The following is a 16,222-nucleotide window of genomic DNA, read 5'->3' on the forward strand; positions in this document are numbered from 1 at the left end:
GCCAACAGGACTGTGAAGGACCGCAAAGGCTCGGTCCAGAACCCAGCAATGTGTCTGGTTTGGAAGAGGCATATTCATAGTTCTGGTATTGGACTGATATTTGGGCTGGTTTTATTTGGCCATTGTGCTGGTTTTGTCACACAGAACTGGCAACCCTGCAACTAGTTAAAAATCTGTGTTAATTGTCAGTCTGATCAACAAAATAACTATAAACAGCTTTCTTCATTTAGGGACTGTTCATTATTTATGAGAGGAGTGGGGTGGTGCAAAATGGGGGAGGCACATCAAATATTTTTTTAAGCACTGGGGAGGGACTTACTTTATTTTGGCTTAGGAGAGGGACACACATTTTGTTGATTTTTGAACGTTTCTGAGGAAATAAACCATTCAAACCTACCTATTCAGTTTGTGTTGGAATGCAAAATGGCACTTAGAAGCACATTCACTGGATGCATAAATAAACAAGATAAGATTTCGTTTGCTCATGAGGATGAACAGATGACTAGAAAATGAGAGTAGATTTAACGAAAAAGCATAGTTCTTCAGGAGATAGCTGGCATTAATCTGAGACCAGGGAGCAGTTCCAGAAACCAGGTTTAGTGGAAAGCAGGTTTAGTGGAAACTGTGGGTCTTCAGTTCCTGAAACTTCAGTTCCCAGTTCCTTAAACTCTGGGTCAGTTACAGCAGTAACTTACTTTGTGAACCTAGCCTGCTCACTGACAGCTTTTCTTCAACAAATCCTAGGTTTCTGTCTGTCTCCTCCCTCCTTCCAAGCCTGAAGGAGCTGTCAGACATGTTTCATTTCAATTCAGTTCAATTCAGTTTTACTTATATTGCATAAAATCACAACAAAAGTCATTTAAGGGCACTTTTCACATAGAGCAGGTCAAAACCGTACTCTTTAATTTACAGAGACCCAACAGTTCCTCCATGAGCAAGCACTTGGCGACAGCAGCAAGGAAAAACTCCCCTTTAACGGGAAGAAACCTCAAGCAGAACCCAGCTCTAGGTAATAGGTCATTTCATTTCATTTGTTTCATTCATGAGTTTGTTGAACCTACTATCTGGAATAGGCCCCATCAGGAACAGGTGCTCTAGGATGACGAAACACATGTTGAGCCATCTTGGTGTTGTGGGCTCAACTCAACAAAACACTGGTTATTGAGAGGATGCCCATCTCATGAACTTGTAGACTTCTCTGTACTCTTAAACTCACGCACAAATTCATATTGAAACCATGTTCCTTTATTTGGTAACATAGATTAGGGGGTACTGTTGATATAAATTCAGGTCATGCAATGACACTTAAGAGGTGATCTAGGTAAGACATGACATATACTAAGACCATTTTGAACTACCCTGGAAGTAGACTGTCAAGGAAACAGGAATTCCAAACTTCATTCTATGTTATTGAGGAAATCACTGGACCAACAGTGTGGTTTGTGCCAATGGTATCTGTGCAGAAAAAGTCTTGGTGAGGATATGTGGGCTTAAACTGGCTCAACCAGGCTGTGGAGTGAGAAAAATACATCCTGCCCACACTAGATGACATCAAACTGGCTGGTTATAAGATGTTTTTTTTTTCATTCAACATGTTCAAAATAAAACAAATTTTAAAAAAAAGATGTTTCCACAGCTGAATGCAGCTAGTGGGTTCTGGCAGATCACCTTAGACAGGGAGAATACAAACTCACTATGTTCTTAACACTGTTTGGGAGGTATTTTTTCCACTGCATTCCGTTTAGCATTACAAATGCACCTGCAGTTGCCATGGCAGAGCTAAGTCGTAATTGTGTCAGAACACCCAATAGAAGAGGGGGATGAGGTGAGCAGCAGCTCATCATCATTTAAAGGAACAGGCACTCAAACTGGCTGAACAGGGCTGTTTAGACAGGGTGAGAAGGCTGCTGTGGTGCTTGTTAACTTCTGGAAAAGTCAACAATGCACATCACTAATATATAACCTTTAAGGAAAAGTCTGTGGCTGAGTTATTGAACTAATCCAATCTTTGCATGTCATCATCCTGCAAAAAACTGAAGGCCAACAGTGAGATGGTAATTATTTGAGTTCATATCAATGAAAACATATTTTGCCTCTTCTCTAATCTCCAGTATCTTGTACTAAAACAATACTAAAGGAGCACCCTACCCACTCACTCACTCACTCACAATGTTGTCATAGTAGTTATGAGGCCAGAGAGTGTCCACAGAGGTTGTGAGTTAAGTCCCGTTAGAGTTGACAAAGGGCCTTCATCTCTCTGCTTTTCTCACTGTCTCTCCTGTCAGTCGTATTGATTGTGTTGAAGGTTTTTGCCATGTGATTTCTGCTCATTATTTTGACCACACATTGTTCTCCAGACGGCGATCTGATTACAGCGTTTGTCTGCACTTCACCTTGCAACAAAGTGCGTCAAAACATCTTTTCAACTCCAGGAACAGCTCCACACCACCCCTGGCAAATAAACACATTTATTGACATCGTAATCACTCAGTGCTCTCAGTCCGCTGTGTGCACAAAGAAACACACACACTCTCCTACTTCCCCCTGGGGATGGAAAAGGGGTCAGGGGTCACCTAGGAGTCATAAGGTCTATGATTGGATGTTTACAGAGAAGTGGGCGTTACCATTTGTCACCCCGCTAAATATCGACCCGGGGAGCCACCTTCGCTAATGGAGAGATGGAGACAGACAGGCAGACAGAAAGTAAAGAGAAAGAAAGAGATAGAGAGACAGACAGCATGGCGATAGAGACAGACAGACAGAAAGAAGAGTGGGAGAATAAAATTAGACCTGTCAACATCATACACATAAAATATGTAATGTCATGTACTGTATGTATACAGGTACATAATTTATACATACTACATACAGATTGCCTTATAATTGCTCCTGTATTTAAGCCAATGCTGACATGTGCTTATGTGGGTTGACTGATGGTAAGGCTTGGTGGCAGGCTGATGGTGTATGATTTAGAGGGGATCAGTACATGAATGAAAGAATCTAATCTAAATCTAACACTAAATCTTCCAACAAAACTGACTATACTGAATCACTCTTGTCACTGAACAATCAGCAGCTTTTAGCAGCAGAGCTCCTCACTGGTGACTGAGAACACTGTTGTCAGCTCAGCTGTGATACACAGTATGTTATTTTCTCATAAAAAGTTTATTAAAAGACAGTGAAAGCCACAGAAACAATCATAATGTGATAACTGTGTTACAGATAGTTTGCTGCTGATCTTTTTACCCTATAAGATGTACTTATACAGTATAGGCCTAGTTTTGTACTAAAAGGTATTACTGAAAAAAAGACAGTCAGATTCAGTACGGAATGTCACAGCATTTTGAACGGTGATGTGCTCACTTACTGTTGTACGTATTGATTGTTGTATCGATTGCTTAGCTTAAAAGGTAAACAAACTACAAAGTCACTTAGCATGAATCTTTCAACTGATAGAAACAAGTAAAATCAGCAAAGTGACTGGTAAGTTACACCTTATAGTTTGATTGATATATGTTATGTATCAGGTACACTAGTAAAAAGGTAAAACAATTTTAGAAAAAGCTATTCTTACATTCAGTTGATGCTCCCAATACCAGTTTTTGTGTACAGCTACATTTTAATATCCCATCTTTGTCAGGTAGATCCCAGTAACCCCCACAAATGCCTTAGTTTCTCTCTAGAGTTTAAATAGTTTACACTTTAGTTTATTTTCTCCTTTCTCTTACTTTAGCCTAAATCCTTTTTCAAACATGGAGCATGTAGCATTACTGGCTTCATCTATCTGTAAAGTGAGAATTTTTGTTATTCAGACATGGGTGATTTTAGATTAATGTTCCTTACAGTTTTATTCCGATAGGACATTTATAGAAAGAGCTGCATGCTCGTGCAGTATTTGGTACCTGGTGCATGAGAGGGTGCAGAGAAAGTGGTGTGATGAACATCATCTCATCCTCATCACACAAAAACAGAGGTTAAAAAATAATTAAAAATGCTATGATGAGGAAGAAGATGATGGATTTTAATGACCATCTCGTACGGGGACGTTTGTCCCCACTTTTCACAGTGAATGCATGAATACATTTTCCTATAGATTACATCATTTAATGTTATTAGAGAGCGAATTGTGCTGCCTGTGTTATAATATTTGATTGTGCACAATCACTGAATGACAGGACGTAAAGGTGGGATTTTAATTTCTATTAGGTCACATGCTTTATGTAAAGCACTGTGTTGGATATTAATTTGATTTATCAATTTATAATATAGGCCCCTTTCACACATACAGCCTATCCCTGAAATTTTCAGGAACATTTCCTGCATGGGGTCATGTGTCAATGGGAGCAGGAATCGATATTCAGGGAAATCTGTACCACCAATTTCCCACCTCAAGACCTAGTAACATTTCAGGGAAATGTAGAGCCAGTATGGCTGTGTTGTGAATGAAAGCAGTAGCATTGCAGGGCAGCATATAAAGTATGTCTGAAAAGGACACTGTCACGTGGAGCGAGCGAACCAATGACAAGACTTGACGTGTGAATGGTGCTTGGTTTTGGCTCATCTGTTTTCAACCTGGTGGCTGTATCATAAAGTTTCTCATATTACAGCTAGACAGTACACTAACATATGTTGCTGGAAACATTTGAGGCAAGAAATAGGCAATGCAGTAACTTAGGTTAAGTTAACTAAGCTTAACTTAGGTTTTCCCTCTTCTTCTGTGTGGCCCTTAATGGTGGTCAACAAACATACCTGTAACTCCATCTCCTTAAACAGTAAATGGCTCTACCTTGTGACTTAACTAGGTATTACAGTAAATCTATGGAACATTTTCCGACAGTTACTCTCTGCATGCCCCTCGTCTTCTTCATTATTAGATAATATATTTTTAATACATTAAATTATAAATGCTGATTAATCGATTTATTAAAACTTTATTATTATTTCAATTGTTGTTATTATTATCATTATTATTATTATTATTATTATTATTATCATCATTATTATTATTACTGTTGTTATTAATCGATTCATGTTTATCTGATTGCATTCAAATCAGACTTGTGCTGTGTTGAAAGTGATACAGATCTGACTTGGTAAGACTGCCATCTGACGTTGACTGACGTGAAACTTATGCAGGGTGCTTTTTCAGATTTGATGACATGTTAGTTAATTGCTATTAGTTTAACCTAAAGGGGTGCATCTCTGAAAGGGGAGTATTTTCATTTACAATGAACAGATGTCGATATGGAAGCCTATATGGGCCTATATTTAAATTATATGTAAACTTGAAAATGAAAATGTAATTCCACAATAGCATTATAATTTTCCATATATTTATGTATTATTTGAATAAAAATGAATATGAAAATACAATAATACAATTTGTATTTTCATGTTCACATAATGTATGGGCATTCTATGACTGTTTTAACATGAAAATGGAAAAGCTGTCATTTTAATTTGAAAATTAAAATGCAATATAAACAATGTAACATGATTTTCAACTTATGCAAGCGATATTTGTCACACTTAAAATTAAAATAGAATTTTCAATTTGAAAATTTGACATTTCATCTTCAAAGACTTAACCTACTGTACAATCAATCAATCAAACAATTTTTATTTATATAGCGCCAAATCACAACAAAAGTCATCTCAGGGCACTTTTCACATAGAGCAGGTCAAGACCGTATAGTGGACAATATTCAAATGCAATTAGCAAAACAGAGCCCCAGTCTATTGCATTTACATGTACATGTCAGCATGCCCTTTTGGTGTCAAAATGAAAATGAAAATGCAATCTGTCAGTCCTCTCACCAAGGCAGGTCTACAGTTAGGACATCAATCATTCTCCGTAGGAGGGACATGTAGTGGAAAATTGCTTGATCACTTAATAAACAAACAAAAAAAAGCAAACGAACACTATTTGTAACATGTATGATATATACAAGAAATACATTAAATGACAACCTACTATTCAATTTTCTCTCACAGACACCATATGGATGATTCTCCAGAACATGGTACATCAAATACTGAGTTCCGGAGGAGTGGCTGCACTGGGAGTGAACTCCTGATTACATCTCAAACTTGGACTTAAAAAAGTGGAACATTTTGCAAAATAATCTTCAATAATCTTCAGAAAGAACTCTAGAAGAAGTAATAGCATTGATCAGAAAGAACAAAAGAGAAAACATCATCTTTGGATATATTTTTCAAATCAAAACAACTAGCTAGCTGTCAACTGCTAACTGCTACCTGCTGTTACCAATATTACAAAGGAGATACAGCACTAAAGAAGCTAACAGAAGAGTTATTTTATGAAGAAAAGAAGAAAACTTAAAGGATCCTTGCTGGTAATGTAACCCACGTATGCTGGAGCCTATGCACCCTGGACTCAAGAAGGCATGGACCAATCCAGTCGCCTCTCTGTCAGCTTCACTAAATTTGTGCACTTCTGTAAACTTTTTGTGAATAATATTGGACATTATTGGACAGTGATGGCATATTACTGTGGGTCACTCATCGGGATGGTGAGGTGGTCGGCCCACCCCCCTGCCGACTCTGCTACCAGGTTTTCAAATGTAAACATCAGATTAAACATCAAGCAAGACCATCTGTACCATCATCAATATAGAAGGAAATGGTCCTGGCCACATGGATCTTCTGGGGATCCTAACCACCCGGATGGTGGCCTTTTCTCCCCGCTGAGGTCAAGAGCCGGGTGCACTGGGCCGGTGCTGAGGGGCTTAAGAGGAGCTTCTACCCTCAGGCCACCAGGATCCTGGATGGGATTGCTGCATAGGGCTGTTCCCCGAGGCTGTTTATCACAGACACAGACCACAGAGCATGCCTGTCAAAAACTGCGTCAAGTTCAAAGCAGTGTTTCATCAGCAAAAAGACCTGGGCTGTGTTTCATGGAGTGCTTATTGGACTACTGTTGGTGCTCACTGCTGTATTGCCTGTACATGTCTGTCTGGCCAGAGCAATCAATGTTGATGGAAAACAACTGGGACACCGAGTGATGGAGCTTGGGACATATGCTGGCTCATGGCTAGTTGACGCTCCTACAGTGAGTTTTCATCATAACTTACTGGGATATTTTGCAATCTATTCCGCTGTCCTGCAGCACGGACGAGCCTAGGTACCAGAGCGAATCACTGATCCAGTGGACCGGTCATCTGCCACCCCACTTCGGAGAACAGCAGGTCTCCTCTTCATGCTGCTCTGCCTCTCCAGAGATGTTCAGCTAAATCCTGGACCAGTGACCCCTGGAGTGCTGCAGAACTTCAGTGCTCATTTGTGCCCGAGTGTGTCTGGGACTCCTCTGGTGCCAGTGACGAGTGAGCAGCAACTTTCTGAGCCGGGGTCTCCCTTAACAGACTAAACTTTGTTAACACCAGGCATGATGTCTCAATGAATGACTTTTTGCCACTGGGGTGTGGAGACCTTGATAGGTCCAATGTCTTTCTCACAAAACCTGCTACCAACACAACTATGTGTCGAAACCCTGCAGTGAGGAAGCAGTCATGCAAAAGTCTTATGGGACCCGAAGCTGAAAACCGAGGGGGCTATTTGATGGACATTTTAACATCAGAAGCATTACTGCAAAGAGCAATCAGCTAACTCATCTTGTGTCTGACTCAAATCTAGACTTTCTCTGTCTGACTGAAACATGGTTGAAACCAACAACTCCTGCAGGTGTGTTCATGGTGCCCGGATACCAATGTTTCAGAGGAGACATTCCTGATGGAAGAGGAGGAGGTGTGCTTTTTTATGTGAGAGACAACATCAAATCTGAGCGCGTGGTTTACAATGCGGGTAACACATTAGAATATGTTGGGATAAAAATAATGTTATCCCAACAAATGTATTTTAACATCATAGGTGTCTATAGGCCCCCTTCAGCAGATGACACTTTATATGATCAATTCAGTCTCGAAAGAGTGCTATCTCAACAAAGAATTATTATGTGTGATTTTAATGTGAACTAGGAAGATAAATCTAAGAGGAAAAAACTAAAAATGATCACAGAGAAATTCCAACAACTAGTAAAAGGCTCAACTAGGATTGCAAAATGCTCCAGTACACAAATTGATCAGATATTTACTTACACACCGGAAAGAATAACCAAAAGTTATAATTTAATCACTGGTTTATCAGATCAAGACAATGATCCTTCAATGAATACCCAGAGCTAAGCAAGAAGAATTTATCAGTGAAATTAACAGCTTGAACTGGGATGATGTACTGTCCTCTGATGATCTGGACTATGGCTATGATACTTTTACTCACAGAATCAACTCTGTGAGGGAAAGATTTTATGTGAAGATACAGATAAATTCTAAAAATAAAAACAATTTACCGTGGTTTAAAGAATATTTGTGGAAATTAATGAAATCTAGAGATGCTGCACTAAGGAAGGCAATTAAAACTAGAAGAGACACTGACATGCTGATTTATAAAGGTTTAAGGAACAAAGTTATCCAAGAGCTAAGAGAAGCTAAATCTCATTTTCATCTCAATATTTTGAATGAGGCAAAAGGCAACAGTAAATTGATCTGGAAAAACATTGATAATCTCACAAGGAGGGACCCAACACTTTAAGGAGATTTTAAACTCAAAGTACAGGGAAAGTTAATTGAAGATCATTTTACTGTTGCTTCTGTCTTTTCTTGTGTCTGTATATGAGTTAGGAAAACAATTTATAAAAAGGAAACTGGATATTGTTCCTATAGATGCTACAGGCCAGGTTTTCGAGCTTGTAGAGACTAATGAGGTTCAAGTAAGCAAAAGCATCAGCTCCTTAAAAAGCCCCAAAAGTAGGGATGCTTTCAAATTTGACACCATGGTTGTTAAATCACACAAAAATATTTTAACTCCCACTATTGCTCATTTAATTAACTTCTCTTTTAAACAAAGCTCATTTCCTGATGACTGGAAATGTACCATTGTCATGCCTTTTTTTAAATCTGGAGACTGCCTTTAAGCCAGTAACAACAGACCAATAAGTATACTGCCAGTACTCTCAAAGGTTGCTGAGAAAGTTGTCTTTGAACAACTGACAACATTTCTTAATTGAAGCAATTTTGGTCTACATTGTATGCAATTTGGCTTTAGAGCAAATCATTCCACCAAAACCACTACCTTGCACTTAATAGAGCAAATTAAATCGAGACTTGATTAAGGAGAAGTAGTTGGTGCTGTAATTTTAGATCTATGTAAAGAATTCGGAACAGTCAATCATGATGTTTCAATATCGAAACTCTCTGAATTTAACTTCTAATCTAGAGCACTGGCATGGATGTCTTCATATTTATCTAATAAGATACAATGTGTCAAAGTTTGTGACACACTGTCCAGTAACATGAAGTGCACAATGGGTGTTCCACAAGGGTCAGTTTTAGGTTCCCTATTATGTAGCCTATGTATTAATGATCTCCCTCAACGGTGTCATGATGTAGCACTGCAAATGTATGTAGATGACACTGTTGTGTACACTCATGCAAAAACAGCTGAGTTAGCTGCTGCAAAGGTAACAATTGCATTGGAAGGGATCACACATTGGCTTGATCAATCATGTCTGAGTCTAAGTGTAAACAAGACAAAGGGTATGTTTTTCTCTAAAACCATGTTTTAGGTAAATGTTTGAGGATTGACATAGTCACTGATTTTTAATATCTTGGTGTGACACTGGATCCAAATTTGAACTTTAAGAAACATGTTAAAAAACAATATAAGAAACTGTCTCTGTTTGGATGCAGCCAAGATATTATGCATGCTATGATTCTTTCCCATATGTCTTATTGAATCACATGTTGGGGGCAGGCTGGAGAAACAGCCATAAAACTTCTTGAGTCCTTATACAAACAAACTCTATAAACTCTTGACAAAAAGCCAGTGCATTTCCATCACTGTAGGGTACTGGAGAAATACAATTTACTGAGCTTTGAGAATTTGAGATAATTCTCAAATATGTGCCTAGATTATAAAATTTTAAATGGTTTGGCCCCTCCTCCACTATGTGACTTTGTGTACACTTGCTCAGTAAGTTCTGTTAGATCCTCCAGAATATCCTTTATACAAGACTGTACTATACCATTTTGTCGCACTGCATTTGGGCAGTCAGCTTTCTCTGTGAAAGCCACAACTCAGTGGAATGCCCTACCTGATGATATGAAGAGCTGCAGTTCCATCAGTACGTTCAAAACCAAATTAAAAAATCTGCTAAAAACTACTCCAGCTCTAGCTCTATAACCACTGAATCTAATTTCATCTCTTGGTCAACTCATGAATGCAAATAATCTTGCTTTTAATTTGACAAGCTTACATTATCAGTTTCTAGTTGACATTGTGGGTGTATGTGATGTGCTATTGTGTGTAGCTTTGTATTTTGTATAATGTGTCCTTTGTGTTTTTTGCTTTGTACTGTTTGTTATTGTGCTGTTATATGTTTTAATTGTAAGGGACTGCAGATGAAAATTAGCTTTAAGCTAACTCTGGTGCAGTACATCAGATGTTAACATTTATGTTTAAAACTGTACATTGTCCCAGGAAATACAATACAACAAGTTACCTAACTATGAAGGTGGCAGGCCTTTCTGAATACCTCAAAACAGTCATCAGAACTCCAACATGGACAGTGTCAATTAATGTGATGAAATGAGGGAAATCATGCAGGCATACTCAAAAAACAGAGAGGTCAGTGCTCAAGAATGTGTGACTTGTGCATGTGGTATTAACATGAAAAAGTGTTCACGTGGTGTCATGTTCATACCAACAGATGACAATGCAGTAAGAATGAGTCGTCCACTCTCATACCTGGAAACCACTATGCTAGAGAGTGAAAATGTGTGGATGACATCTTACACTGACAAACACAAAGCCAGGGATGAAACACCAGAGTTTAAGGAGATGTGCTTGGCTGATTCTGCAGGTATTAGCAGGATTGTCTATGGTGAAGAGAGAAATTGCAAAAAAAAACTTCTGCTACTGACATAGCTAAATGACATGGGATTTGTTCAAAGGAGAAATAATGATAAGCCTAACATAATCAGATTTCATCGACCCTCTGAGAGAGAAAAAGTATCCAGAGCAATACTATGGCACATTGTTGAAACTTTACCTCCCTTACTGATCAGACCAGGAATTGAAAAGACTTTTCCCACATACCAGTCCTTCTACAATGGTGGCACAGCTCAACTACCAGGTTATAACCATTCTGTGTCTGTTCAACACATTGTCAAACAAAACAGAGAAATATGAGAAAAACAGCAAGGAGATTGATGATGCTGTCGAAGATTATGAACAGAACAGAGGTGTGATTGATGAAGGGTCTAATCTTGCACCTGAATCTGCACTAGTGAGGTTGGAGTGTATTGAAGAACTTGAGGCAAGACAACCAGACTGTGTAAATGAACAAGAAAATGTGCCAGACTACAGCCTTCAGGCTAATGCTGTCACAGAGTCCACAGCCATCAGAGAGGTCCCTGCAATAGATCCTGCACTGTTATGACAAATGTTTCAAAATCTGAACCGGAAGCAAGCCTGTGTATTCTATGCAGTTCGAGACTGGTGCATAAAGCGAGTCTGTGGCCTAAATCAAGATCAGTTTTTCTTTGTATTTCTACAAAGTACAACAAATACAAATGACCAGATGGTGGCGCTATTGGTCCCATTCTATAATATGTTAAGCATGTCTACATGGGTCACCTGTCCATCAAGTTTGAACACTTTAGCACTTTTAGTTTTTGAGATATGAGCTTTCAAACATTGCTCTCATTGACTTTCCATTTTAAATTTTAATACTTTAAAAAATTATATAAAATCAATGGAATATTTTATAAATGAGAAAAGTGACAGCACACACACAAACACACGCACACACATTTTTCTGTTTCTATTATTGTTATTGTTATTATATATATTGTTATTATTAGTTTGCCGTCACTTTTATGTAGTCATAATATTTTCTGTGAGATTGTGAAATTTTAACATTTTTTTTAGGTGGAGGCTTCAAATAAGCCCACTGGGTTTTCTGCCTCTCGCCGCATTGTTTATTATATGTTCTTTGTCATTTTTGTTTATTTTTTTCTTTAATTGTGCAAAAAGAAAAACTAAACTAAACTAAACTAGTTGCCGCTTGGTACAAACTCTTCCAGCGCAGGACCATGCTTCTATAAAATCAGAGACAGAATGCAGCCTTGAGGGGAGCCCATGCTTGTGACTTATGTTTCATGCTGTGTTGAACCTATTTTTTTAGACGTCACCATATTTCCAGACCTCAGCAATTTGCTTGATGAGTACAATGTTGTCATAACTGATAGAACCAATGGTCAGAGCTAAAAAAAAAATATAATAAGCAAGTTGTAATTAACTGCAGTTTAAGGTTTGGTTTTTAAGGTTTTTTCAAATCCTTCATATAGTCCATGCAGAAATAAATGGATATGGGTATTCTGCTATATAGATGATGCAGGACAGAGCCAGGCTAGCTGTTTCCCCCACCTGCAAGTCTTTATGCTAAGCTCCACTAATTACTGTATGTCCTGCCTCCAGTTTTATACTTAATGCAGAGACTTTCATCTTTTCAACTTACTCTCTAAAAGAAATTAACAAAGTGTTTTTCCTAATATGTTTAACTATATTACTATTACTTGAATGTCATATGGATCCCCATTGGTTAATTGGAAAATTCTTCTTTTTCTTAAAAATTCCCATTAAGATGAAATCCTGGCAAAGATGATAGCTGCTGGACGATAGTTGATCACAGCTGTAAACCTGTGTTTGTGATGGGATTATGATGTCGACAATGATGATGATGATGGTGATGATGATGATGATGATGATGATGATGATGGAGACGGGGAATTAGTTTTCGATTAGCTGCAGTGTCAGGTCATGGTGTCACGTCCCATCTCTCTCTGTCTGTGTGACTGATCAATACCAACATCCCACACACCATTAGCAACTCTATCTCTTCTTTCTCTCTCTCTCTCCCTCTGTCAGAAACACAATTATCAACTCCCCCTCCTCCATAACTCTATCTACTACTCTTTCTCATCTGTCTTTATTCTTCATTTTTCTTTCACTATTTCCTCTCATTTTAGATCAATTTACTTGGCCCTAAGTGTGTGCCTTTTTTCACTACTCTTTCTCTATGTGCACTCACACTGTGTGCTTTCTATCAACCTCTTTGTTTTTCAACCACTAATATGCAGTGAAGACTAGTTATGTTGTAATTAACCTTTATAACAAAATCAGTTTGGTGTCGAATGTGACCCCAGTTGCAGCTCATATGTATGCAATTCCAATGACCACAAAACTCAGTGTAGATAAGAACAGAGCCTCAACAGTATCCATATTATGCAATTGACTACTGTTGGCCACTGCTGTGTCAGAAGTGTCAAAGTGTCAGACAGCTTAAAACCCATGGGTCTAACCTAGTATATACACTTGCAGTCTTAAGCACTTAAGAGCTTGTTCTCATGCCACCAGCAGGGAACAGGTGTGTCCCACACCATCATAATGCCAACACACAGTACACTTTTCCCGATACCAATTTGGAATGGTCTTCAGAGCTAAGTGTATCCCACAATTCACCAGTCTACTGCACCACACCATGTCTGTCACCTAGAATTAAAAATCTATTCTCCTTAATGAGACTTAAAAAGAATTAATAATATCCACTTTTAGGAACCGTACATGTGCTTTTAAATAACTTTAAATTTAATTTCATCCATTTCCTGAATGTGTTTATGGTTGATCCTACTTATTTGTTTATCATGATAGTGACTGTGCAAGTGTGGCCTGCACTGAGTGGTAGGTCTTGGGCATCTCCAGGCACACCTGCTATTTTGATTCATGTATGTGCAGCAGCACAACATGCAAAAGAGCTGGATGAAGGTGAATATAGAGCAGTGGGTGTGGTAATTAATATACTCTCAGCCAGTCACATCACTGGTCTCATTGCTCTGAAACAGCTCAGCCAATCACAGTGAAACATAATAACAAGAGCTCATCAAATGAAAAGATACCTCTTCAGGAAATCATAATGTTGTCTAGAGGGGCAAAGCGTAGCGATGTGAACACAGCACCACCCATCTGCAGCAAGAGGCAGAGAGAGTGGCTTTTTATTAGTTTATTAGATTAGTACAATGACAATAGGAATAAATAAAAAAATGTGGTAAAGCGGATTATTGGATTGAAGCTATTTCAGCTACAATTCTGCTGTTACTGACATCGTAAATGGTCACATCGTTTAATAATTAATTTTACACAACAACATTTGTACCACAGTGTATTTCAAAAATAAAACATGAAATGCTACTTTTGTTGTAAAAAAGTTGGAAAAGAGCCTGTGTCGAGTTATTTGGGGTTTTTTTGCCTCAATGTCTGCCTAAACTTGAAAATGGCTTAGAAGACAACAGAGGATGCACTAGGAAACTCAACTCCTTTTTTGATGAATCTTCTTTCTTTGTATTTATTTAAGTTTTTTCCACAATCCACAGCAGTTGGTTTTCCATTGATAACCTTTAAATAAAACCATAATAAGAGAAAGAGAAAATAAACATACTATTAGGCTACTGCCAAAATTATAATCTTTACTAATCACATCCAAGTAAATCAGATAAACATCAGTACATATAAGAAATAATCCTTAAATGCATACCTTTACATTATACTGATCATAGGCCTACATAAACATCATGAAACATAATATTTACCAACTACTTGACTCTGTTAATGTCATGCAAATATCATCTATTAAACACCATAATGATGCCCCTGATAGGCAAACGTAACCACCATGTTGTCACATCAAACGCTGAACAAACATTTTTAGACTATACAATAAAGTAACATGCAGCGCCATCAAACATCAAAAGGCACAAATGAACATCGGTAAACTGCGCACCGCTGTCATTTTTAAACATCCCATAATTAGCATTTCTAGGTGTTTTACAAATCAACAGAAGAAAAAAATAAACAAATGCATTCAAACAAGAGAAATCATTCACATACCAATAGTGTCTCTGAGATCTGTGATGCACCGGATTAATAAGACACAGAAACCCATCTCCCACGTAAATAAACAGAATATCAAGTTATAACTGACCAGTCTGACATGTCTAAAGGAGTGTGTGGTTATTTTGTAACAACATGGCATCATTTGCATGATGAGGGCACCGTGTAATGGCACTGTGCTCTAGCGCAGCACAAATCAGAGGCTATAGATATATCAACATATCTGTCCTACTGCCTTCAGATGATGCAGGGATTTAATGAACAGAAGAAGAAGCTTTTCATATAATATAGAGCAGCTGTGGACAACAGATACTGTAAAGATCACTCTTATTAATTTATAAAGAGCTGGAGCTGTTGTTATGTCTAGACTTTTAGTCTTGTTATCTGATTTTCAGCCTAACTGCACATTACTGGTTTTACACTCCCTGTTGCTAAAACATTCTCATCTCTCAAGCCCATCTTGTCTATGTCAAGAGACATGTATTCACAGGTCATCTAACATCAGATATTTATGATGTGGCTTGTCACACAGATGACCAGTCATTACAGAGGGGGTCAGAGTGTCTACTTCCAGTGTGTGCTCATTAAACTAATCGAAGCTGTGGAACACTTGGTGTTTCCACAAGAAAAGCCACAGAGCTCTGCTGGGGGTGGTTCCTGCTTGAGGATATAAGTCATGTGACCCTCTGCTGTTAAGATCAATGTGACTTAATTGTGTTTACAGAAAAGCTGCTCATTCAGTCTGATAACGCTTATCAAATTGTGTGACAGAAAAAAAGGAGAGCTATACTGAGCTCTAACTTGGAGAGTGCTGCTTTTCATGTGGTCAAATATAATTTAATAAATATATTGAATGGATTTCTTTCCTCATAAAACATTTGCAAGGATGATTTGTTTGATTATTTTGAAGCCTACAATATTTAAATTGTGGTTTGCTAGCCAGCAGTCTTCTTCCTTGCCTTTTGCTGGTGCACTGTTACATTCTTGTCATGTTACTGCCAGGACTGGATTACCAAACAGCCAAAGCAGGCAACTGCCAAAAGGATCAAAATATAACCTATTTGTGTGTTCGTTGATTTGGTAATTTGATTAATTGCAAATATTTTTTAGGAATACTGATAATATTATTTCAAATAATAAATAGAATAAGAGACTCATAAAATGAGTCTTAAGATGAATTCTGCATGATTCCTGTCTG

This window comes from Thunnus maccoyii, chromosome 5 (assembly GCF_910596095.1).
Source record: "Thunnus maccoyii chromosome 5, fThuMac1.1, whole genome shotgun sequence".
NCBI lineage: Eukaryota > Metazoa > Chordata > Actinopteri > Scombriformes > Scombridae > Thunnus > Thunnus maccoyii.